The sequence below is a fragment of the Macaca thibetana genome, chromosome 2 (genome assembly GCF_024542745.1).
Source record: "Macaca thibetana thibetana isolate TM-01 chromosome 2, ASM2454274v1, whole genome shotgun sequence".
NCBI lineage: Eukaryota > Metazoa > Chordata > Mammalia > Primates > Cercopithecidae > Macaca > Macaca thibetana.
In genome coordinates, this window is record NC_065579.1 from 193,652,453 (window position 1) to 193,677,719 (window position 25,267).

Here is a 25,267-nt window from a genome sequence, read left to right on the forward strand (position 1 = left end):
TAAGAGTAACTAAAATGTCTTGACCTCAGTCTCCCTTAGGCAGTGGTCTTCACAATATTTGAAGGTTAACAGTGTGACAGTAATACATCAAGCCATTTAAACAATATATCTTACAACAATGGACACTTTTCCTGTGAAATAGACTGAAAAAATACGATAGCATGCAGAAATTATATTAAACTAGTGGTTCTTCAACCCGACAAATATCAGGAGTGTTATTTTCTCAAAGACACCATCAAAATTAGAGACATCTATCTTCAGCCAACTCTCAATTATCTACATGTAAATTATCCACTGTGGATGATCTGTTGCAATTTTAAAATTTCAAATAGTTCCTTCTTATCACCCATCATTTTTCTGAATTAATCATCCAGTGCTTCAGTAATAAATCAAAAATCACATTAAAGCAAAATACAATGGCTTATAGAATGGGCGGGTATAAAATGCCTTATCCCAGATCCCAATTGATTTCAAACTTTAGTATAAATTATTTTTATTACCCACTATTTTGTAATATTTACAATATTTCTTCTATAATTGGTCAAATAAAATGTGAAATGCACTTTTTAGCATAACTCATGATACATGTATATACATTCACATATACTTTTGACTAACATGAATTCTCCCAGTAGAAACATATCTTAAGATAGCTGGATAAAACCTAATACAAAGGGAAACCAGTTCCTGTATATGTCTTCTATCTTCAATAAAATTTGCCCTTATGCCTCAACAAAAATATAAAAATTGTGATGCACGTACTAAATATTTCTTGAGTTATTCTGTGTGCCAAACATTAATCTAGGCATTAGGAATTCATGTACTTGTTTATCAAACCAATAGAATACCTTCTCTTGATGAGTTTATTTTCTTTTTGAAAAAGACTAGAAACAAATAAATTAATAAATGAATGAATAAAGTTACAGATACTCATAAAGATTATAAAGAAGATAGTACTTGGGATTGTATAGAGATGAATGGAAGAAATGGTTTATCTAAGAGAGTCATAGGATATTGAGGAAGGCCTAAAGGATTTGATGATCCTAAGGATTTGTGTATATGGTGATGTGTACAGCATTCCTTAATTAAACTACAATATCCATTTAATCTTGAAAACTTGAAACTAAAATTATTGAAAACTAAATTTTCTTGAAAACTAAGCTTTCCCTCATTTCCAGGGAAAAGTTAGTTTTTTTATATTTTGGTTATTTTGTTTCCACTAGAGAAAGGGTAAAGTTTATATTATTGTTATTTTAATTGTTATTTATTGTTTGTTTTTTGGGGGGGGGCAAACACTTTTTAAGATTTGTTAGGAGAATGCAAGTGACCGCTGTCTTTAAGGGTTGAAATTGTCCTCTCTTTCTAGGGAAGAAGTTAGGGTACCTTGACCTCATACAAGATTCAAATACCATAAAAGGATGAAGGCATATCTGAGTGGCCAGGGGTGCACAGTGTCCTACCCAATCATAGGTCACCCCATATCACTTGATCCTGCCTATACCATTGAGCCTCAGGTGCTTTCATTGTTTTCCCAGCTGGAGCAGTCTTGGATATAGGCCATGCTATTCCCATGGTGGTAAATTCCTGGTCACAGCCTCCACTTCCCTGCTGTCATAAGTGGAGTACAGCCATGTGATGTGGTGATGGGCAAAGTAAGTGGACCTGTCCCCAGTTCAGACTGGGCCTGTGGATGCTAGGGCTGTAAACAACCATGAACTAGCCAATTTACTTAAGCTAGGCAGTGTAAAATTTGTCCAAAGAGGGACAAAAAGGGTAGCACTATAAAGAATTGCCAAAAACTGATTGAAAGAAGAAAAAGGGCTTTCTTCGAAGAAAATTCAACCAGTGACTTACAAACTTTTCTGACAATGACCAACAGTAACACAGATAATTTACATCACACCGTAGTGTGAATACGTAATACTTTCACACATACTTACATATATTTATGCATAAAGTACAGCTGAAATAAACAAACTATATTTCCTCTTACTCCCCGTGATGCACTCTGGTGTTTTCCTTTATAGTATATCTTATTCTTTTTATTTAAAATAAAATTGCTGATCTTTGTAATCTATAATTGTATCATAAAATAAATTTTGTAAGTAATAACTAACATTAAAAAAACTCAATGCATCCCTGATGGTAATGCACATTACTTTGTGAATAATTTGTTTTAGTCATACACACGTCCATATACATGCATGTATGTGTATGTGTATATGTACTGAGTTTTCTTATAATATAAAATATCAAAAAATAGGTTGAATGTTTCTGCTCTAAACTGTGAAAATTCAAATTAGAAATTGAGGGGAAAGAACTTGGTGAGTAATCCTGAAGACTTATACCTGAATGTAAAATTTTATCATGTTAGAATGAAAAATCGACATTTTGCAAATATTTACTATTATGCTTTTGCATTGTACTTATCTACTTATTTCTCCAATACTCTTTGATAAAATCACTTTTGAAAATTCCAAGTGGACTCAGCCAAGCTGAGAAAAGCAAAAAAGAGCTATCTGAGTCATATATAGACATAAAAAATGGCAGATATGATGTGTGTATTCAGGAGTTTAGATGTGATTGAGGTTGTTGGTGGGGATGGAAGAGGAAAGAGGATTAGATAAAGAAATGAAAAACCTGAAGGGACTTAATCTGGTCCTTTTATGCTTACTTCAAAGTTTTTGCTCTTATTCTCTCTATTGTTACTTTTAAATAAAAAAGGCTTCTAAACAACTAAGGATGGCACAAATGTACCACAGGGCACAAAAAGAAAAATATTTAAAAAGGATGGACTTAGGATTTGGGGCAACAATATTAATTTATTTACTTTAAAAATTTTCTTTTTTTTTTTTTTTTTTTTTTTTTTTGGTTTTTTTTTTGGAAATTTATTTTATCCAGCTTTGGAGGCTGGAAACCCAAGATCAAGGTGTCAGCGGGTTTGGTTTCTCCTGAGTCCTCCCCACTTGGCTTACAGATGGCTGCCTTGTCCCTGTGTCCTCTCATGGCCTTTCTGCACACACTCCTGGTATCTCCACCTTTTCTAACAAGGACACTAGTCCTGTTGGATTACAGTCCCACCCTTATGACTTCATTTAACCTTAATCACCTCCTTAAAGCCCCTATCTCTAAATACAGTCACACTGGGAGTTAGGGCTTTAATCTATGAATTTCTTCAACCCATAACAAATCTAAACCAGGTATTTTTGCTATTTAGAGGCAACCATCATCTCCATAAGGGTTTTTAGAATACATCCTTTTTACTATTATGGCAGCCTGTAGTGTCTCCTCTACAGTTAATGGCTAACTGTGGTTTTAGATAGTAAAAGTGTGAGCCACCAAATTAATTGGAGATGAGTCACAGAGAATGTAGTAGATATTATTTTCCGAAGATGTAACACCATTATCTCCCATCTAACATGCTTTTCTACATGTGGCCTTGACACCCCCACCACTGAGACATGGGATCAACCTATGTAGTCACACAGGGCCCCAAGCCTAGAAAGGTTTAGTTCTTGATTTAACACTCTGCGGTCACTGTCTTGAAGTTCTTAACTAGTTTTGAACAAAAGACCCCTCATTTTTATTTTGCACTGGGCCCCACCAATTATGTAGCCCATCCTCCAGAATTGTGATGAGCTATGAATGACTGACTGACTAACACAGTCTGGTAGAAGTGATTCTAAGTGGCGTTCAAGCCTAGGTGGTAAAGGGTAATGCAGCTTCTACCTTGCTCAAGGGTATATTCATTCTTGAAAACTTTGGCCATCAGGAAAGGTGTCTGACTGCCCTGAGGCTGTACTGCTATGAGAAAATCCAAACTAGCCTTTGCAGAGAGACCCATAAAGAGGTCCTGAGTCAATAGGAAGAGAGAGAGAGATGCCTGGCCAACCCCCAGCTGCTCCAAGCCTTCATCTGGCTTCGACTGCATGACAGACCCTGAGCCAGAAGCACCTAGCAAAGCCCTTCCCAAAACTCTGCCCCACATAAACTACCAGAGAGCATCAAAGGATCAATTGCTGGGTTAAAAAGCTAAGCTTGGGGGCGAATTCATTATGAAGCAATAGATAACTAGAACAGAGACTAAGTGCTGTTTATGAAAATCTTTCTTTTTTTTTTTTTTTGTTCAAATACATTTTACTAAATTTACTCAAGTTAACAGTGGCCCCATGATTAAGAAAACACTGATTTTGGCTCTCCCTCTGGCATCTCCTTCTGGGCCTTTCCTTGAAAGATATGCTCCCCCGCGAATCCGCCCACCATGAAGACACCTCTCTCTACTTTCCACATGGGCACAACCTCTCCTGTTCCTGACTTCCTGCCAGCATTTCTTTTCTTTTCTTTTTTTATTATTATTATACTTTAAGTTCTAGGGTACATGTGCATAACGTGCAGGTTTGTTACATATGTATACTTGTGCCATGTTGGTGTGCTGCACCCATCAACTCGTCATTTACATCAGGTATAACTCCCAGTGCAATCCCTCCCCCCTCCCCCCCTCAACATGATAGGCCCCGGTGTGTGATGTTCCCCTTCCTGAGTCCAAGTGATGTCATTGTTCAGTTCCCACCTATGAGTGAGAACATGCGGTGTTTGGTTTTCTGTTCTTGTGATAGTTTGCTAAGAATGATGGTTTCCAGCTGCATCCATGTCCCTACAAAGGACACAAACCCATCCTTTTTGATGGCTGCATAGTATTCCATGGTGTATATGTGCCACATTTTCTTAATCCAATCTGTCACTGATGGACATTTGGGTTGATTCCAAGTCTTTGCTATTGTGAATAGTGCTGCAATAAACATACGTGTGCATGTGCCTTTATAGCAGCATGATTTATAATCCTTTGGGTATATACCCAGTAATGGGATGGCTGGGTCATATGGTACATCTAGTTCTAGATCCTTGAGGAATTGCCATACTGTTTTCCATAATGGTTGAACTAGTTTACGATCCCACCAACAGTGTAAAAGTGTTCCTATTTCTCCACATCCTCTCCAGCACCTGTTGTTTCCTGACTTTTTAATGATTGCCATTCTAACTGGTGTGAGATGGTATCTCATTGTGGTTTTGATTTGCATTTCTCTGATGGCCAGTGATGACGAGCATTTTTTCATGTGTCTGTAGGCTGTATGAATGTCTTCTTTTGAGAAATGTCTGTTCATATCCTTTGCCCACTTTTTGATGGGGTTGTTTGTTTTTTTCTTGTAAATTTGTTTGAGTTCTTTGTAGGTTCTGGATATTAGCCCTTTGTCAGATGAGTAGATTGCAAAAATTTTCTCCCATTCTGTAGGTTGCCTGTTCACTCTGATGGTAGTTTCTTTTGCTGTGCAGAAGCTCTTTAGTTCAATGAGATCCCATTTGTCAATTTTGGCTTTTGCTGCCGTTGCTTTTGGTGTTTTAGACATGAAGTCTTTGCCCATGCCTATGTCCTGAATGGTACTACCTAGGTTTTCCTCTAGGATTTTTATGGTATTAGGTCTAACATTTAAGTCTCTAATCCATCTTGAATTAATTTTCGTATAAGGAGTAAGGAAAGGATCCAGTTTCAGCTTTCTACTTATGGCTAGCCAATTTTCCCAGCACCATTTATTAAATAGGGAATCCTTTCCCCATTTCTTGTTTCTCTCAGGTTTGTCAAAGATCAGATGGCTGTAGATGTGTGGTATTATTTCTGAGGACTCTGTTCTGTTCCATTGGTCTATATCTCTGTTTTGGTACCAGTACCATGCTGTTTTGGTTACTGTAGCCTTGTAGTATAGTTTGAAGTCAGGTAGGGTGATGCCTCCAGCTTTGTTCTTTTGACTTAGGATTGTCTTGGAGATGCGGGCTCTTAAAAATTTTCATTTATTTAGGCCTATACTGTTTTTCAAAGTATAGGTGATAAATTTCATTGCTTACCAAGAGCTTTGAAGAAATTGTAAAGAAATTGTTCTGAAATATTTGCAGATGAAGCTCAATTAAATAACACTTTTAGAAATATCATCTTTCTTAAGAATTTTTCTTTATCCCAAAGTCATAAAGACATTTTATTGCTTTTTTCTAAAGTTTTAAAGCTTCATTTTTTACCTTTAAATCTTTAAGCCACATAGATATTATTTTTAAGCATTGTGTTACAGTAATTTTCTCTATATTTTCATCATAATTTTCCTAATACTCTTATTATTGTACTATAATAGTGGTTGATATAGACTAGATATTTGTCCCTGCCTAAATCTCGTGTTGAGTTCTAACCCCAGTGCTGGAGGTAGAGCCTGCTGGGAGATGTTCGGATCATAGGGGAGGATCCCTCATGCTTTGGTGCTGTCTTCCTGATAGTGAGATCTTGTGAGATATGACTGTTTAAAAGTATGTGACACCTCCCCTACACCCCCAACCTCGCTCCACTCAGGCCATGTGACATACCTGCTCCCCTACCTTCTGCCATGATTGTAAGTTTCCTGAGACCTCCCTAGAAGCCCAGAAGATGCCAGCACCATGCTTCTTCTAAAGCCGGAATAACTGTGAGTCAATTAAACCTCTTTTCTTTATAAATTACCCAGTCTCAGGTAATTCTTTATAGCAATGCAAGAATGGCCTAATACACTGGTACTCTGACATATATTAAGATGTTATTGATGCATGGCTTTATGTCGGTATTGTCTATTCTTTTCCATAGTTCTATTTATTTATTAATCGACAGCTATCATAGTCTTAATCACTAGGACTTGACATGTCTTGGTATTTTTCTTAGATATCTACAGTTGCATCACAGATTACTCCAGGATTTAATGATTTAGAACAACAGTAAGCATGTATTCTCTCTCACATATTGGGCAGGTCAGAAACTCTGCAGTGGATTAGCTGTGCAGTTTTAGCTCAGAGTCTCTTCCGAAGTCAAGAAACTGGCTGGAGCTGTTGTCATCTGTAGGCTTAATTGCACCAGAGGATTTGCTTTCAACCTGGCTCACTCACATGGCAGGCAAGTTGGTGTTCACTGTTGGTGGAGAGCCTCAATTCCTATCCAGTAGGTAATTTTCTCATGGTTGCTTGAATGTCCTTACAACATGTCAGCTGGTTTGTCCTATTGTATGCAACCAAGAGAGCAAGAGAGCCAGAAGAAAGCCCTTCATTTTATGACTTACCCTTAGCAGTCACAAAGCACCACTTGTCTATATTGTATCTGTTCAAAGTGAGTCACTATGTCCAGCCTCCATTTACAAAGAATATTTACTGCACACGTATAGGTTTCCTGTTATTTTGAAATGATCATGTTTCTTTTTCTTTTGAATATGTTAATATAATGACTTGCCTTGATAGGTTTTCTAATATTTCACTATTTACGGGTTTTTTCAGGTTTCCTTTTTTTTTTTTACCGCTAAGTTTTGGTAAGTTAAATCTTGGGGTAAATTATCCATATATTATTGCCACAAAGTGCATCTTCGTGCTCAGTTTTTTTTTAAATAAATGTAAATACTCTTTATAAAACACTGTCATAAGAAAAAATAAGCATAAACATAAGGCCCCAGAAATGGAGGATAATTAGAGAACATTTTTCTTTGTGTTAAGAAAAAAATAAAGATATCTTTTCTAAGCTTTCTTCTTTTTATTGTAATATTCTTACATGCATATACTTCTCTTTGGGTGACAAAATGGCTTGACATGCTTTCTTCTTTTTTATTTGTTCATTTGTTAAACCACATATTTGGAGAAGTTATTATTTTTGCCATAGTATAGATGAGGAAACTGAACTTAAATGATACTTTTACAGCAATGAGTGATAAAAAGGCCTTCAAAATAAAACGATGTGGTGGGAATATGATGATGTTTTTATTACCTTTTATTCGTTATCTTTTATTTATTAACCACAAGATGAATTCCAATAATGTTGACAATTTGTAGCTGCTCTTAAAGATCAATAGAGTATATGTCTTATTACATTAAAGAACTTTTACAGAAAATTTAGGACCAATTCAGTTTCATACCAATGGCATTTAGTAACAATGCCATTTAGTACTCGTAGCTATTTGTTATACCCTGCAATGCAATATGAACATTGGGGCTGAATAAAGTCTATAGTAGTTACCATAACACCTAAAGGAAAAAGACGTAAGCAACTCTACTACAGCCTCCAAAGGGTTTCATATAAATTAGGTACTTTGAAATAATTCTTTGATACATGAATAGAAAGAAATATAGATTTATATAGATTTACAGGTACATGTACTTTAATAAATTCTTTTTGCTATTCATCTTTCTAATGAATATTACACTGTTGAAATTTTATAAGTCTGCATCTGCACCTACATTTCTCTCTCTCTCTATATATATATATGTTTGTGTGTGTGTTATATATATATATCACTAGGATATGGAAAATAAGTCAAATTTTACTCACATTGCATTGAGAGGTGTATTTATCTCTAGTCTCCATATTATATCATAACCAAGTATATCTGAAAAGAAGTGTCCCAAACCAAACTCACAAACAAACGAAGAGGAGTAAGCCGAAACGAAAGTGTTTTAATGCATGTATAAAATAACAAAGCCAGATATAAATTCAGGAATATTCATACATTTTGAGCTCCAACACAGGGTACATTGTATTTATCTCACAGATGGCGTATACAGCACCAGCCCTATTTGAAGAAGCCTGGCATGGTTTGGCTGTGTCTCCACCAAACCTAAACTTGAATTGTATCTCCCAGAATTCCCACATGTTGTGAGAGGGACCCAGGGGAGGTAACTGAATCACGGGGGCTGGTCTTTCTTATGCTCTTCTCATGATAGTGAACAAATCTCATGAGATCTGATGGGTTTACCAGGGGTTTCCGCTTTTGCTTCTTCCTCACTTTCTCTTGCCACTGCCATGTAAGAAGTGCCTTTTGCCTCCTACCGTGATTCTGAGGCCACCCAGCCATGTGGAACTGTAAGTCCAATTAAACCTCTTTTTCTTCTCAGTCTTGGGTACGTCTTTATCAGCAGTGTGAAAACAGAATAATACAGTAAATTGGTACCAGTAGAGTGGGGTCTTGCTGAGAAGATACCCAAAAATGTGGAAGCAACTTTGGAACTGGGTAACAGGCAGAGGTTGGAACAGTTTGCAGGGCTTAGAAGAAGACAGGAAAATGCAGGAACGTTTTGAACTTCCTAGAGACATGCTGAATGGCTTTGCCCAAAATGCTGATAGTGACATGGACAATAAGGTCCAGGCTGAGGCTGTCTCAGATGGAGGTGAGGAACTTGTTGGGAGCTGGAGTAAAGGTGACTCTTGTTATGTTTTAGCAAAGAGACTGGTGGCATTTTGCCCCTGCCCTAGAGATTTGTGGAACTTTGAACTTGAGACAGATTATTTAGGGTATCTGGCGGAGAAATTTCTAAGCAGCAAAGCATTCAAAAGGTGACTTGGGTGCTGTTAAAGGCATTCAGTTTTATAAGGAAAGTAAGCATAAAAGTTTGGAAAACGTGCGACCTGACTATTCGATAGAAAAGAAAAACTCATCTTCTGCCAAGAAATTCAAGCTGACTGCAGAAATTTGCATAAGTAGCAAGGAGCCTAATGTCAATCCCCACGACCATGGTGAAAATATCTCCAGGTCACGTCAGAGACCTTGACAGAAGCCCCTCCCGTCACAGGCCTGGAGGCTCAGGAAGAAAAAGTGATTTCCTGGGCCAGGTCCAGGCTTCCCGAGCTGTGTGCAGCCGAGGGACTTGGTACCCCGTGTCCCAGTCACCCCAGCCATGGCCGAAAGGGGCCAATATATAGCTCGGGCTGCGGCTGCAGAGGGTGGAAGTCCCGAGCCTTGGCAGCTTCCATGTGGTGTTGAGCCTGCAGGTGCACAGAAGTCAACAACTGAGGTTTGGGAACCTCCTCCGCCTAGATTTCAGAAGATGTATGGAAATGCCTGGATGCCCAGGCAAAAGTTCCCTGCAGGGTCAGGGACCTCATGGAGAACCTCTGCTAGGGCAGTGTGGAAGGGCAATGTGGGGTTGAGCCCCACACAGTCTCCACTGAGGCACTGCCTAGTGGAGCTGTGAGAAGAGGGTCACCGTCCTCCAGACCCCAGAATGGCAGATCCACTGACAGCTTGCACCGTGCACCTGGAAAAGCTGCAGACACTTGACGTCAGTCCACGAAAGCTGCACCCTGCAAAGCCACAGGGGCAGAGCTGCCGAAGGCCACTGGCACCCACCTCTTGCATTAGCATAACCTCAACATGAGACCTGGAGTCAAAAGAGATCATTTTGGAGCTTTACAGTTTGACTGCCCTGCTGGATTTCGGAAGTTCATGGGCCTTGTAGCCCCTTTGTTTTGGCCAATTTATCCCATTTGGAATGGCTGTATTTACCCCATATCCGTACCTCCATTGCATCTAGTAAGTAACTTGCTTGCTTCTGATTTTACAGGCTCATAAGCAGAAGGGACTTGACTTATCTCAGATGAGACTTTGGACTGTGGACTTTTGAGTTAATGGTGAAATTAGTTAAGACTTTGGGGGACTACTGGGAAGGCATGGTTGGTTTTGAAATATGAGGACATGAGATTTGGATGGGCCAGGGGCGGAATGATATGGTTTCGCTGTATCTCCACCAAATCTCATCTTGAGTTGTATCTCCCAGAATTCCCACTTGTTATGGGAGGAACCCACAAGGAGGTAATTCGATCATGGGGGCCAGTCTTCCCCCTGCTATTCTTGTGATAGTGAATAAGTCTCACGAGAGCTGATGGGTTTATCACAGGTTTCCGCCTTTGCTTCTTTCTCATTTTCTCTTGCTGCCACCAAGTAAGAAGCTCTTTTTGCCTCCCGCTATGATTTTGAGGCCTCCCCAGCCATGTGGAACTGTAAGTCCAATTAAACCTCTTTTTCTTCCCAGTCTTGAGTATGTCTTTACCAGCAGCATGAAAATGGACTAAAACGAAGGGTATTCAGATTGGTCAAGATTATGTGAAAGCTCAGCCAAATGACAAACTTTTTTTTTTTTAACTTTTAAACATGCAGAATTTATTAGATGTGAGTTTGCATGTATTGATGGGGTTGTAATTTCTGCTGACAAACTTTTAAAAGCGGTATGTAAAGGCACCTTACTTGATGGGTTTAGTGTCACTCCATCATGTGATTCATATGCCAACGGGCAACTATGGAATCCGACCACTGTCTTAAAGACACAGGCTCCAGAAACCTGCTCCCAGGTCTGAGTCACCGAAGTAAAGCACCTTCTGGTACTTTGATCTCATCTTTGCTGCCTTGTTCCCTCAATTTATTAATTAATTGCATTAGTCAGTTTCAGAAATCTGAGTTTTAGAACAGTGGTTATAATTCAATAACATATACAACTGGAATGAACTATGATTGATGATATAATTAGAACAATAAAAAAAGACCAAAACCATAGAATATCATTACATTTCTACCTGAATTTATCAAAATCAGTGTAACTATATAACTTCTCCTAGTTTAATGGGAGTTGTGTCTTTGCAGTTGCAACATTTATCCAACAACAGATTAATAGTGAACAAATTATGGCATTGCAATTGGCAACACTGGAACACCTACTGTTAGGTACTAGTCCATTTACTGAATATCACATTTTATCATAACTAAACCTCAAAGGAGGCATTGATAACTATCAATATGCTACATATGCTTATAACTTGTATGTAGTTTAAACATGCCAATGAGACATGTATTGTCTTATTTCCAGCACAAAGAGACTCCAGCCTTTTTGTATATTCACAGAGTCAAGCTGAAAAAATTACGTCTCTGGGACTTCATTACTGACATGCATAATGAATGATTTCTCTGTCAGCAATCAATCCAAAATAGAATTGGTATAATGTACATCACAGCCAGACATGACATGCAGACAAATAAAAACTAATATTCATTTATTTAATGAACTTATGAGTCAATGTGGACACTGGCATATTAGAATGAGATCATTCCTGTCTATGTGCTTACCATGTGTTTTCTTTCTTTATTTTTCCCTTCCGCTGAAAGGAATGTGCATGAAAAGTAGAACTGGTCAAAAAAAGTACGGGAATTTTAAATCTCCTTATAGGATTACAGTAATGCATAACATTTACTAGGATTACTGTAGAGGAAAGAAAAACTTTGTCTAATTTCTAAATTTTGGAATGACTAAATCAACAGGCAAATATATGGAGGATAATTAATTTTTAAATTGCTAACTATATATTGTTTCAGAAATTGGAATGAGAACCAATAAAAATGCATTTTATTATTTTATTCTTTTTATTTTTTCTAAGTTAAGATTCAAAATAAAGAAGAGCATGAAAATTATAAATTTAATTGAATGGATAACACTGACACCATATGAAAAAGAAACAATTATAAAACTAATAATGAGAACGAAGTATTTCTCTTTTCTATGGTGGTTTAATTTTGGTGCTGTCAAATGCTATACATTCATTGGATAAAATGAAACATTTATGAAGTCTAGCTCAGTGCCAAACTAATTCTAGTTCAATTTTTTGAAAGTAACAAAGCTGGATAGCACTAAATGTCTAAGACATAATTTTCCAAAGTATTAGGCAATGAAAATGGCATGAAATATCCTACAATGAAAACATTCCATGGTGAAATAAACTTGTGAAGCACTGTATACTGTATGTTTTTCTTAAACACTGCAATATGTCATTTAGTAAAGAAAACATTTTTAACTTTATTTTACCTAGTTGGACCACAATTTTTTTCCTTTTTATACCAATCAGCAATATCCTACCAAATGAATATTCTTTTGAGTACATTCTATTTATTTTTTAAGTAAGTGTTTCAAGATAAGGTTACATCAAGGTTGTTTTCTAGAATGTTGAATTATTTTTGCCTGTTTAATAAATTCCTTAAACAAATAAGTATGTACTGTTTCTGTATTTATTCATATACATATAACATATAGCAATGGTATTTACACATTCTATGTATATTCCTAAATTGTTGATCATCTCTTGTCATAGTGATAAAAGGCTTTTTCAATCTTTAAAAAAATTACTTAATATGTGCTTTCTGTGAGTCAGGCACTGGGCTAAATTCTGTATAATTACATTTAATTAATTCCTCACACTGAATACACTTGATGGGAAAGATAACACCATTTTACAATGAAGAAATTGGAACTTAGGGGAGTTACATAGTTGTGCAAATTCAGCAGTCAGTAAAGGATGAAATTAGTGTTCAATCTGATCTTACCCCAACGTTCTAACCACCATACTCTCCTGATCTCCATCCTTCTTTTAATCTCACAGAGTCACAATCAGTTGAGGTTGAACAGATGCCTGGATTTCCTACATGTTTTCATCACACACACTTCCATCTATGCTAATGATGCTTTCTTTGGCAAACGTCAACTTCAACTCCTTTCCAATTTGACAAAGTAAAATTACTCTTCTCTTGCTTAAAGTAAGTTTTGACCCAATAACTTTTGCAAAACTAACAAATTATTCCTATTTCTTTCCACTTTTCAGTTAGCACTTCAAACTTTTTAAAACAGCTCTGTTAGGGTGTGTGCTTTTGATAGCAGGAATAAAATCGACAGTTCTGAATTCCCAGAATTTGATTTCCAATAAGTACTCACAGAAGGTTTCTTAAGTAAATGAATGAACGGGTGAGATAATTAATAGATGAATAATATTAACCAAATTTGCTGAAAGACAATCCTTCTGCATCAATTTTAGTGTCTTGGAGAAACAACCATGTATAAATTGCATAGAAATGAGCATGGCCCAGGTGACAATAGACAGGTACTCATGCACTTTTTGGGCTCTGCAACTGCACATAAATGTCGTTATTTCTCTAAGCCTTATTTTCTTTATCTGTAGTAGAGTCAAATCATTCATTCTGTTCAGGAATCAAGCTTTAATTGGGGAGCTATTTCCTACCGAGTACCAAATAGTAACTACTAAACGATGTATTACAAAATACAGATACATTTAGAGGATAATTAGGGTAAGCTGTTTTTTAAAATTCAAAGGTGACTAATTGCATGCCCATGACATGTTTGGCAGGTCACATTACCAACTCAAAAGGTTTATTTGATTTTATGATATTTTAAAAATAAGCTGAAAGAGAAAATCAAAGTAATACAAATATTTCTTAGGTTTAATAGTATAACAATAAAATATTCTATCAACAAAGAATTAGGGGTTGAGGGGAATATTTAGCAAGACCAACCTTTGCAAGTTTTGATTTATATTCTCAGATACATTTGCATTCAGTCACACACACACACACATACACACACACACACACACACACACAAAACAAACCAGAAACAACTTTGGTCTTTAACTAATCTAACATAAAGAAAGATAAATAATTGGTAGATATGAGTTTTCAAGGAAAAATTGCAAACAGGTCCTCCTCTTTCTTGATCATATTACAACCTTCCTGCGGCTAAGAGGAGCTTTTTCCAATTTGCTAAGCAATCCTTTGTCTCATCTTCCCTCTACTCATTTTCACACCCTATGATCCATAGGAAAGAATTTGCTTACTCATACATGCTTACACCTCTCTCCGACATTATTATTTTGACTTCAGAGGAATAGGGATTGAATCTAACAATTTAGAAACCCAAATGCTTATGGCATTACAATAATTTAATGATTTATAAAATGTCTTTCCCTAGCCTCAAAGTGCTTAATGGAAATAGAAATTCTTTGCAGAGTAGGAGGCCACATCATTGTCCCCCATTCACCTGGGGCAGCTGATAAAAGAGAAAAAGCATTGCTTTTGCCCAGCAAAATTTTAAATGATTCCAAGAACAACACCTTAGGTCATGGTTTGATGGAATCTTCTATAGTAATTAATTTCACAGATGGCAAATATGGACTATTATTAGAAATTAATGATTGAACAGCTATGATAAGATTTCCTAGGAAAAGAGCAATCAAAATATACATTATCCAACTTGTCTAGAAAAGTGGCATTAAGAATCAAAAGAAGGGTTATGTTACTGTCTAAACTACTACAAAAACAGGAACAAATAATGCCGTTTGTGTTCATGTAAGTAGACATTGCTAGTATTTACCAATATTCAGTTATTTATCATTTATGAGTACAAGGAGACCTCATTCTCATCCTGTCTTGCAACTGGAAGAGTCCACGTGACTAGCCACATGGCAGATCTGATCAGCTGTATGGCAAGTAACATGTGTCGCCTTCAGATGAAAGCACTGAAGAACTTTGTGTTACTTCCCTAGTGTTTCATCCTGTTACACAACCTACTAAAGAGGCCTGGAACCCCAAATGGCAACATGGAGAACAACTTCCCTAGAAAGGCATCTGTGGCCATTGTAGACATTAAATGAGAGGTAAATTAACCTTTGTGATCCGAAGCCACTCAAATCTTGTGGTTGTATGCTACCACAGGACAACCGGGCTTATTATGAATCATATCACAGGTATATTACAAATTTTTAAAACCTATCTCTAATAAAAATGCATTCACACAGTTTTTGAACATGTCAAAATATTTTTTAAAGCACTGAAAATAAAAAATATATTTCAAATGCAAGCATTTGAAATTTGCAAATTTTTTTAGTGTTTCATCTTCTTTGTATATCTTCATTAACAGAATAACTCAATATTGAACGCAAGAAATACTTTCAACAAATGTCAGTAATATTTAAAGTCATGTAACTTCATCACAAAGCCAATTGTTTAGAATTTTCGTGAGCAGGGTGCAGTGGCATGTGCCTGTAATCCCAGCTACTGGAGAGGATGAGATGGAGCATCAATTGAGTGCAGGAGTTCGAGACTAGCCTGGGAAACATAGTAGGACTCCCACCTTTTCACACATAATAGAATAAATTAAAATTTTCATCATCTTTTTCTGCCAGATTTAAAAATCTTTTACTTTAAAAATTTCAGAAACCATGTTAAGAAAAAAATAAGTTTTGATTAAAAGGAGATAAATTTTATGACTGAAAATTAGTTATGAAAGTTAAAATCTCAATGAGCAATAAAAATTTATTAAAGGTGAGAATTATCTTAAACATCACAATTTCCTGAAATTTCTCACTCTTTTAATTGCTCACTTAGAGTTTATTGTAAACATTTATATTCTTAGGCAATTCTTTATTCCAGAACCCATTTTTGCTTGGTTATCCAGTCTTCTACTTTTATCAGCATTGAAAAACATAAAACCCCAGGGCTAAGAATACTTGTAAAGAGATCTACCTACCCTTTTTCCAAACATCTGATGTGTTGGGTATTTATATTATCTGGTATTACAATAGAAACAATGTTCTTGATGAAGATTATTTCAATAAATGACTTTTCCAATTATCAGACTCCTTAACTTCACTTTTGTACTTAATGTAGTGTAAAGCTGTTTATTGCTTCTTTATTCCAGGATCAAAAACATTTTTCCATCTCTATATTTGTAGCAAATATAAGCAGGTGGAATATTTACTATGTTGTAAATATCCAATATATGCAATAAACTCAACCTCTCTAAAATGTTTATTTGTGATTCCTTTATGAGCAACCTAATGATGCTGAACCAGTATTTAAAGACTCTCTTCAATGTAAATGCCCTATTTGGTGCTCCCTAATTTAGTTTCACTGATGCAGAAGTAAAATCTAAAGATTATATCATAGATAATGCAAAACACTTAAACACTGTTTTGCGGGGAACAAACGACTGATTTTTGGTATGTATACAATTCTAACTGCAGGAACTGTAGCTAGAGAGTTGCCAATCAAGCATGCACATTCAGCAGCTCTAGGAAATCCTGCAAACCCCAGTTAAATCGAGTCTGGTTAAGAGAACTCTTATGAAATATATAAATTTAGAGACCTACCCCCACCCCAGCATGCAGGGTAGCAAAACTCAGGCATGAATTTTTTCTTTACATTCACCCATGATTAGCATCTTTTTCCCATTAGAAAGCGTATCGTGAATGCTAAAAATCGATTCTAGTGTTCTACAGAGTGGAGTATGTAAAATGGTCTAGTTTCCCTGTAAAATGAAGGAGAGAGAAAAAAATTCAACTTGGCTCATACACTTCATCCTTTTTAATTTTCATTGTTGGATATAATTTATAAAAAATACATAACAGTACAACATGTACTGTATGTCATTTATACATACTTTTAAATACATATATTTGGTAAGATCAAAACACTTTTTCTACTAAGGGGACATTTCCATATGTTTTTGAGAACCCTGTTCATTACATTAATGAAAAAGTCAAGATATTCCTCTTTATTATTTGTGAATGTAAAATCATTCAAAAATTGACTTTAACTGAAATTTGTATTTCCATTGTTCTTTACAATTTATAAATTGCTTTGGTAAGAATGTATCCCTTGTATGAAATGTAGTGTCTCAAAGCTGATGTTTCTTCTAGGGTCCAGCTTGTTCATAATGAATAGGGACACAGGGATTGAGACTTGCCTTTCACTAGTGATCCCACCACTTCTTACTAGCACAGCCGTGGGTACTTTACCCTGGAGTTGAGCTCTCATCTGCAAAACGGGGGGGGGGGGTAATTAGGTTTACCTTTTAGCATTATTGTGAGAAATACATGGATTAACCAATGTAAAGTCTGGTTCAGAGTAAGGGTCTAATACAGCTTAGCTAGAAGAAAGTCTTAGTTGGTTCTAACAATTGTATGTACTTCTTAAAAATGTTTGGAAGGATTCTTGGAGCCTACATTTTATAATGGCTATGAAAGGAATATCCATGGAACTGTTTAGTAAGAGTTATAGAGATCATAAATAGATTAAGCAACTTATAAAATTGTGGGTAGATAACAACCTGCTGTCAATCAGCAGTCTCTCCTCACCAGGGTGTCACAGAAGCCCTTAACCAGGAAGGACAAATGTAGGGATTTTGCCCTTGGTGAACTGGGCTTGGTGCTCATTATCTCAGATATACCTTTTTCTCTCAGGAAACCAGGAGCACACTGCGGATGTTTTGGTCATTTCCTTGTATTAAAACTCATTATCAATTGCAAGATATATCAGATCTCTGCATTCGAAGTACAGAGAGCGGCTCTCTGAAGACAAACTCCGATGACTATTCATATGAGTTTAAATTTGCTGCCCTCCATATTCACACACAAGATAATTTTCTGGAAAGTGGCTCATCTGGAAAGACTCTTTCAAAACCCTTTCAGCTTGGAAAGTAATTTTTATAAAATAAAGGAGAATATTTTGAAGCTGCCTTGGCTTTAAACAAAAAGGAATATCTACTAAAATATTACTAAGTGCCTCAGCTTTTTTTCCTTCCCTAGTTTTGCTATAGCTTCATTTCTCTGTGCTTGTTTTCCGTCCGATTTCAAGTGACGATACCATTTGACATTAGAAAATACACACTTTCCATTAAATGTCGACAATTTGGAGTTTCTTCCATTTGATGGTTCATGCGCACTTCCCTGTACAAATATACTTTCAGAAAGTTAATTTTGAAATATGATTTATATAATCTTGGACTATGTAATAAATACGTTTATTCTATGGATTAACTACTTAGAAAATATATTTCCCTTCTTTTGCTAGTAAACTGAAGTCTGTGATCGTAACATGGAATTGTAAAGAGTATATAATGATATTTTCACGGTTTTCAAAAGTAAAAGTATGTAATAAAGAATGTTGATTCTGAATGTTTCATATTTCCAAAAAACCTCAGGGAAAAAACAAAAAAGCCTATGTAACAATGGTGTTTATTAAATGCCTGCATATAATTTTGAGGAAATGGCATAAAACCTTTAGAAATGTTGTGTGTAGGAAAATTTTTAGTAACATTGTAAATATTTACATTTTGAGTAAAAAAGGGGTAAAAATAACTATACGATTATTATAATCCCAGTTCAGTGAAAATATGCAGATAAGCCTTGATACAGTTAGGCTTTGTGTCCCCACTCAAATCTCATCTCGAATTATAGACTCCCTCACCCCACAATCCCCATGTGTCAAGGCAGAGGCCTGGTGGGAGGTCATTGAATCACAGAGGTGGTTCCCCGGGCTGTTCTCCTGGTAGTGGCTGCAGTCTCGCGAGGTGTTCCCGCGGTAGCGGCTGCAGTCTCGCGAGGTGTTCCCGCGGTAGCGGCTGCAGTCTCGCGAGGTGTTCCCGCGGTAGCGGCTGCAGTCTCGCGAGGTGTTCCCGCGGTAGCGGCTGCAGTCTCGCGAGGTGTTCCCGCGGTAGCGGCTGCAGTCTCGCGAGGTGTTCCCGCGGTAGCGGCTGCAGTCTCGCGAGGTGTTCCCGCGGTAGCGGCTGCACTCTGGCGAGGTGTTCCCGCGGTAGCGGCTGCCGTCTCGCGAGGTGTTCCCGCCGTAGCGGCTGCCGTCTCGCGAGGTGTTCCCGCCGTAGCGGCTGCCCTCTCGCGAGGTGTTCCCGCCGTAGCGGCTGCCCTCTCGCGAGGTGTTCCCGCCGTAGCGGCTGCCCTCTCGCGAGGTGTTCCCGCCGTAGCGGCTGCCCTCTCGCGAGGTGTTCCCGCCGTAGCGGCTGTACTCTCGCGAAGTGTGACGGTTTTATAAGGGGCTCTTTCCCCTTCACGTAGCACTTCTTGCTGCCACCTTGTGAAGAAAACGCAAGAAGACGCCTTGCTTTCCGTTCACCTTCTGCCATGACTGCAGGTTTCCTGAGGCCTCCCTACCCATGCTGAACTGTAAGTCAGTTAAACCTCTTTCCTTTAAAATTACTCAGTCTTGGGCAGTTTTTTATAGCAGTATGAAAATGGACTAATACAAACCTTTTGGAAAATATTTGGAATTATGAGTTACGTTGCATCTTGTGATTACTAGATTTTTAAAGATATTTAACAGTTTTTAAATATACATATAATTATCTTAAAATAATTTTTAGGACAGGCGTGGTGGCTTACGCCTATGATCCCAGCACTTTCAGAGGCCAAGGCGGGCGGATCACTAGGTCATGAGCTTGAGACCAGCCTGACCAACATGGTGAACCCTCATCTCTACTAAAAATACAAAAATTACAATGCAAAAATTAGCCAGGCATGGTGGTGCATGCCTGTAATCCCAGCTACTCAGGAGGCTGAGGCAGGAGAATCGCTTGAACTCGGGAGGCAGAAGTTGCAGTGAGCCGAGATCGTGCCACTGAACTCCAGCTTGGGGGACAGAACAAGACTCCATCTAAAATAATAATAATAATAATCATCATCATTTTAATAATATTTTCTAAAATCTAAAAGCATTTGGAGAAATGTTTGACCGTTTCTGGTGTATGAACATTGTGCCACAAGTTCCATCAAAGTAGGTCAAAACCTTATGTGTAACTTTTCCAGAAAAGACCAGCAGAAGTTTTCAAATTTTCTACTCAACAAGAAATATCTGGAAAATTCGTTTAAATGAAAGATTCATAAGCCCCATTCCAGATTGTGATGAAGTCAGTCTAACGTAGTTCCCAGTAAGTTGCCTTTTTAAGAAGTACCTCAGATGATCCTGTTGCAGGTGGCCACTAAAGAAAACTGGACTGAAGCTGACATTTAAACTGTGCTTTCACTTTTCTAGTGATTATCTTGTACATGGTAGACCCTGCAGCATTTGGAGAAAGGGCATTTTTAGCAGGGATATAAAGCATGCTGACCTAAGTGACTCTTACCTGAAGTTCTATAACACACTCGGATAATTTTTAACAGTAGTTATGGTAGTAGCCATCATAGTAGGAGCAGTAGTAGCAGCAGCACTAGTAAAACAGTCCCTACTTACACTCAGTGGATACATCCTAAGACTCTCAGTGGATGTGTGATGGTACCAAATCCTGTATACACTATGTTTTCTCCTACACATACTGATACATTTTGGATTTTCGCCCCCTCCAAATTTCATGTTGAAATGTGACCTCCAGTGTTGGAGGTGGGGCCTGATGGGAGGTATTTGGATCATGCGGGTGGCTCTGTCATGAATGACTTGTTGCTGTCTTGCAGGTAATGAGTGAGTTCTTGTTTGATTAGTTCCTGTGAGAACTGAATGTTAAAAAGAGCCTGACACCTCCCTCCCCTCTCCTTCTTTCCTCTCTCGCCATGTGATGCTTGCTCCCCTTCTCTTTCCATTGTGAGTGGAAGCTTCCTGAGGCCCTCACCAGAAGTAGATGTTGGTGCCATGCTTCTTGTAAAGCCTGCAAAACTGTGAACCAAATAAACCTCTTTTCTTCATAAATTACCCAGCTTCGGTTAATGTTTTATAGCAACACAAACAGACTAAGACCCTTACCTATGAGAAAGCTGAATTTATAAATTAGGCATAGTGGAGAGTAACAGTAACTAATAATTCAGTTATTATTAGTAAAGTAGTATTAAAATAAGGGTTACTTGAACACAAACACTGAGATTCTGCAACAGTCGCTCCGATAACAAGAATGAGTGGGTAGTATATACAGTATGGCTACGCTGGACAAAGGGGCGATTCACAAACTGGGCAGAATGGACCGGGAAGATGAGCGATCTCATCATGCTACTCAGAAGAGCATGCAATTTGAAACTGAGGAATAGTTTATTTCTGAAATTTTCCACTTAATATTTTCTGACAGTAGTAGACTTCAGGTAACCAAAACACCAGAAAGTGAAAGCATGGATAAAGGAGAACCACTGTAATGTGAGCTGCTTGTACTTCTATAGCATTTGCTTGGGGAAAAGTACTGCCCTGAGCCACCAGTAAAGAGCCATCTCCATTAAAATAACAGCAAAGAATAACGCATGGTAGTTTTGTGCTCTGCTGTCTTTCCGCTTGAGAAACAAAAAAACTAGAAATGTCTGAAGAAGTCTCTGGAGAGATTTATGGGACACATCCTTGAGAGCATCCTGATTAAATTAGGATATGGAGGGAGAACTTACTGGGGTAGTTTTTGACACAGATGAACACAACATATCTTTAGGTTTTTTTGTCCCATCATTCTTAAAAATATACCACTTCGCAATAAGAAATGAATTGAGTTCTGAGGTATTCTCTATACCTCCTGAAAGTACTAGTAACTCAGTTCCTCAGTTTGTGTATTATCCAGAGCCTTTACTCATTTTCCTTCTGCCCTGTGAGAAAATGGTCTTTGGCCATTTTATTCACTGTATTTCTCCTGAAAGGCAAGTAAGGGGTGGACACCACTAAGGCAACTGCCATCTGCCCTATGTCCTGATCTCAGATTCTTTCTCTCTCCCTTCTTTCTTCCTTCCTCTATCCCCTTAAATGTAGCACATTTACTAAACTAAAGCCAGATACCAACACTATTAAGTTTTCTGTTAAGGAGTGAAAGTCAGGTTGTGTGGGACAAAGCCAGTCTAGCAGCTGTGACTGGATATTAGACAATCCAGCCTAGAGCAAGAAGTTTCAAGTTATTCCCCTTATTATTAACATGAAAATTGGCTTGACATTGAATTTGCATTTCTTCATGTAGTTAAAAGAGGTAAGGGGAGAATTGTCTCCCGATGCAAATGGACTCCCTTGCTCTTTTCCAGGAGGATACACACTCACACAGTTTTTATTCAACTGCTGATGGAATGAACATGGACACACTGAATGTAACAACAAGGAAACATAATTGCTCCACACTGAACCGAGCTTCATTCTGCAGGTGTTTGACTCTGAGGCTGTCAATCTGCTTCTCCTGAAAACTACCGTTCTTCCCTCTGGTTTTGAATATACAACTTTTCAAGAATGAAGGGCTTTTTTCTTCTTCCAAATATCTGATACTCTTTTGACCAACAGTTTCTTTATAAAAGCTTTGAATTAAAGACCAGGAAACGTTGGTCTTAAATTTCTGCCATTTCCATTTCAAGTAGTTCAAGTACTGACACATATTATTCATGGGTTTACCAGAATGCTGGCAAAGGAAGAATAGTACAACAGATATTCTAGCCTCTTAGAGACTCTTCTAGAACTTTTCTCTATCCAAGTAATTAAAATCGTGCCTTAATATTATATAAAACAGCCAAGCACCAGCTTTGTGAAAACGAGCACAAAATTTGTGGCAGGACAAGGGGATCTTGGTTGGCTTTTTTTTTTTGGAATAGAATCAACATTTTCAATTTTATCCCAATGAGTTCTAGTATCTAATACTTACCAAGCCCATTGAATATAACATATACCCTTTTTAGAAAAGTCAAATTTAACTGTTAATATTCACATTTTCAGCATGTTTTCAGCTATATGTGCTGGGAGCTAGGCTAGTGATGGGATAATAGGCCAAATAAACATTGTTACATGCCACATGCCACGTGAAGTTTGTGTTTCACAGTGAAGGCAGCCTGCTCAGAGCTCTGTGATATTTAGTCAGCACTCACCTACTAATCCTTGAAAGACTGTTTTCCTTAAATACCTGTGACTGCCTGCTCATGGAGTTCTGGTATGGAGGCACACTTGGCCCTCGTTAGGGCAAGCTGAAAGGGTCAGAGGGTTAGTGATTCCAGGAGCAGCCCTTCACCAATGATGTGTGGTGATTTGATGGATACAGAACACATTTCTGCTCTTGGAAGGGGTAACAGTGAGGTATTGTTCTACGCTGTTTCCTTGACCTATGAGAGGAATTGTATTTTACTTGCCTTCAATTAAATCTGTTCAGTAAAGCACCCTTCACAGATTTCTTCCCTTCCTTTTTCTACTTCCTTATTCCCCTGACCATGCTTCCTAGACACCCCTTTCAAATAAAGTACTTTTTCTAAAATCCTTGCTTGGGACTTGATTGGGGTTGTATATCCGGACCTCAGGTCTTGCTGTTTAGTGGAATTTCTTGCTTTTCCTCCACATCATTTCCCATCCTCTCCGTCTTCAGGTAGTCTCTCTAGCAGGAGAGACAGGATTCATCCGTGGTAGTTCAGAGTTCCCCAGAATGCAAAAGTAGAAGCTGCCACTTCTTCTTAAGGAGAAGGACTGGAACTGGAAGAGTGTCACTTCTACCACATTCTGTTAGGTAAAACAAACCATAGAACCTGCTCAGGCTTCAGGAGAGAGGATGACACAAGGGCATGGATACTGGAAGGCAAGGTTCTCTGGGGCCACCGATGTGATGAACTCCCCATGGTGGGAGTGTGAAGAATACATCCCCTCAAGTCAACAGAAAAAGAAAGAGGGTAGGAGGAAATTCTAATACTTAGCAAATGATTTAACTCACTCTTTCATCATGCATTGACAGGCAGATATTAAAAATAGACCTAAGATAATTAACTACATTTTTCTAGCTCTTCAATTTCTTTACAAGAAATTATAGACTATCTCACATCTGCATTACGCTAGGCACTTGCCCTCATTGAGTACAAGCAATGCAGTTGTTTTGTTTTATTTTGTTGTTGCTTGGTATAATCCCTACAAGCAAGAACACCTTTGTACATGCTTCTCTGCCTGAAGATCATTTAGCTCTTTGATTGATCGTCATCTTCTACTTCTCATAGTCCACATCAGTGTCGATTTCTTTAGGGGCACCTTCTCTGGTCTTCCTGATTCAGCTCTCGTACCTCTTCTTTGTAATCTTCAGCAGAATCCCATTTTACATTTGTTTCTGTTTTCCCACTACTTCTAAACTCCTTGAGAGCAGTGACCTTTGTATCTTTTGATTCACAATTGCCTAGACCTTAGCATAGTACTTGTCATGCAGTTGGCATTCCATGCATATTTACTAGATTAGTAGGTGGGTAAGTGAAATAAACAGTAATGGTGGTTCCCGCTAGTTACATGTTCTGTTTCTTCGTGGTTATTCTCTACAAAACACCTTTAAAAAGTTATCCTTTCTCCATTGTCATTTATGCAGCAACACACAGTCACAACTAAATGGCCAGGAAGTGTAAAAAATCCCCAAATCCTGTTGTTCTCAAACCACAACTTTTAAAGACTCTCTGAGAATCCCTTTGCTTCCTTTTATCTTGTGACCTTTATGCCTTGAATTCAGGGCTTACTGTCACTTATCTGAAAATCTCATATGTTTTAGATAGATTCTAAATTTTTTTATTCATTGAATGTATATAAATAAACAACAATTAATAACTAAAAATTACAATAGAAATGACTCAAGATGTTTCTGCATTAACCATAAAATTAATAAATTTACATCCAATTATTCCTATAGGATATATACTTGAAAATGTAGTTACAAGTATAGTTACACTTATATAAATTACCCTGTGACACAATCTGGAATTTAATCTTTCAAACTAATTTTTACACGTGAGTTGCTCTCCACCAATAATCATATTTTGATTTGTTTAACTTGCTCAGTCTATGACTTTACCATATTAGGTAAAGCAGTGAAAGATATCAGTATAATTTTTATAGGATTACTTTATGTAAAATACGTGCTACCATTATATATGTGTGCATTTTGT

General features: G+C 37.6%; 1 protein-coding gene and 2 long non-coding RNA genes across 9 annotated transcripts in view; 2 read left to right on the forward strand and 1 right to left on the reverse strand.

Moving 5' to 3' along the window:
- LOC126949349 (uncharacterized) overlaps nucleotides 1-7,182 on the forward strand; it is a 62,222-nt gene extending 55,040 nt beyond the window's left edge. Inside the window, exon 4 of the long non-coding RNA XR_007723674.1 lies at nucleotides 6,817-7,182. This is a non-coding gene — a long non-coding RNA (uncharacterized LOC126949349). The remainder of the gene's footprint in view (nucleotides 1-6,816) is intronic.
- ROBO2 (roundabout guidance receptor 2) overlaps nucleotides 1-25,267 on the reverse strand; it is a 1,778,513-nt gene that overhangs the window by 1,195,016 nt on the left and 558,230 nt on the right. The window lies entirely within an intron of this gene.
- Nucleotides 19,121-22,556, forward strand: LOC126949353 (uncharacterized). The gene is made up of 3 exons (XR_007723680.1): nucleotides 19,121-19,230; nucleotides 19,429-19,609; nucleotides 22,412-22,556. It is a non-coding gene; the product is annotated as an uncharacterized LOC126949353 (long non-coding RNA).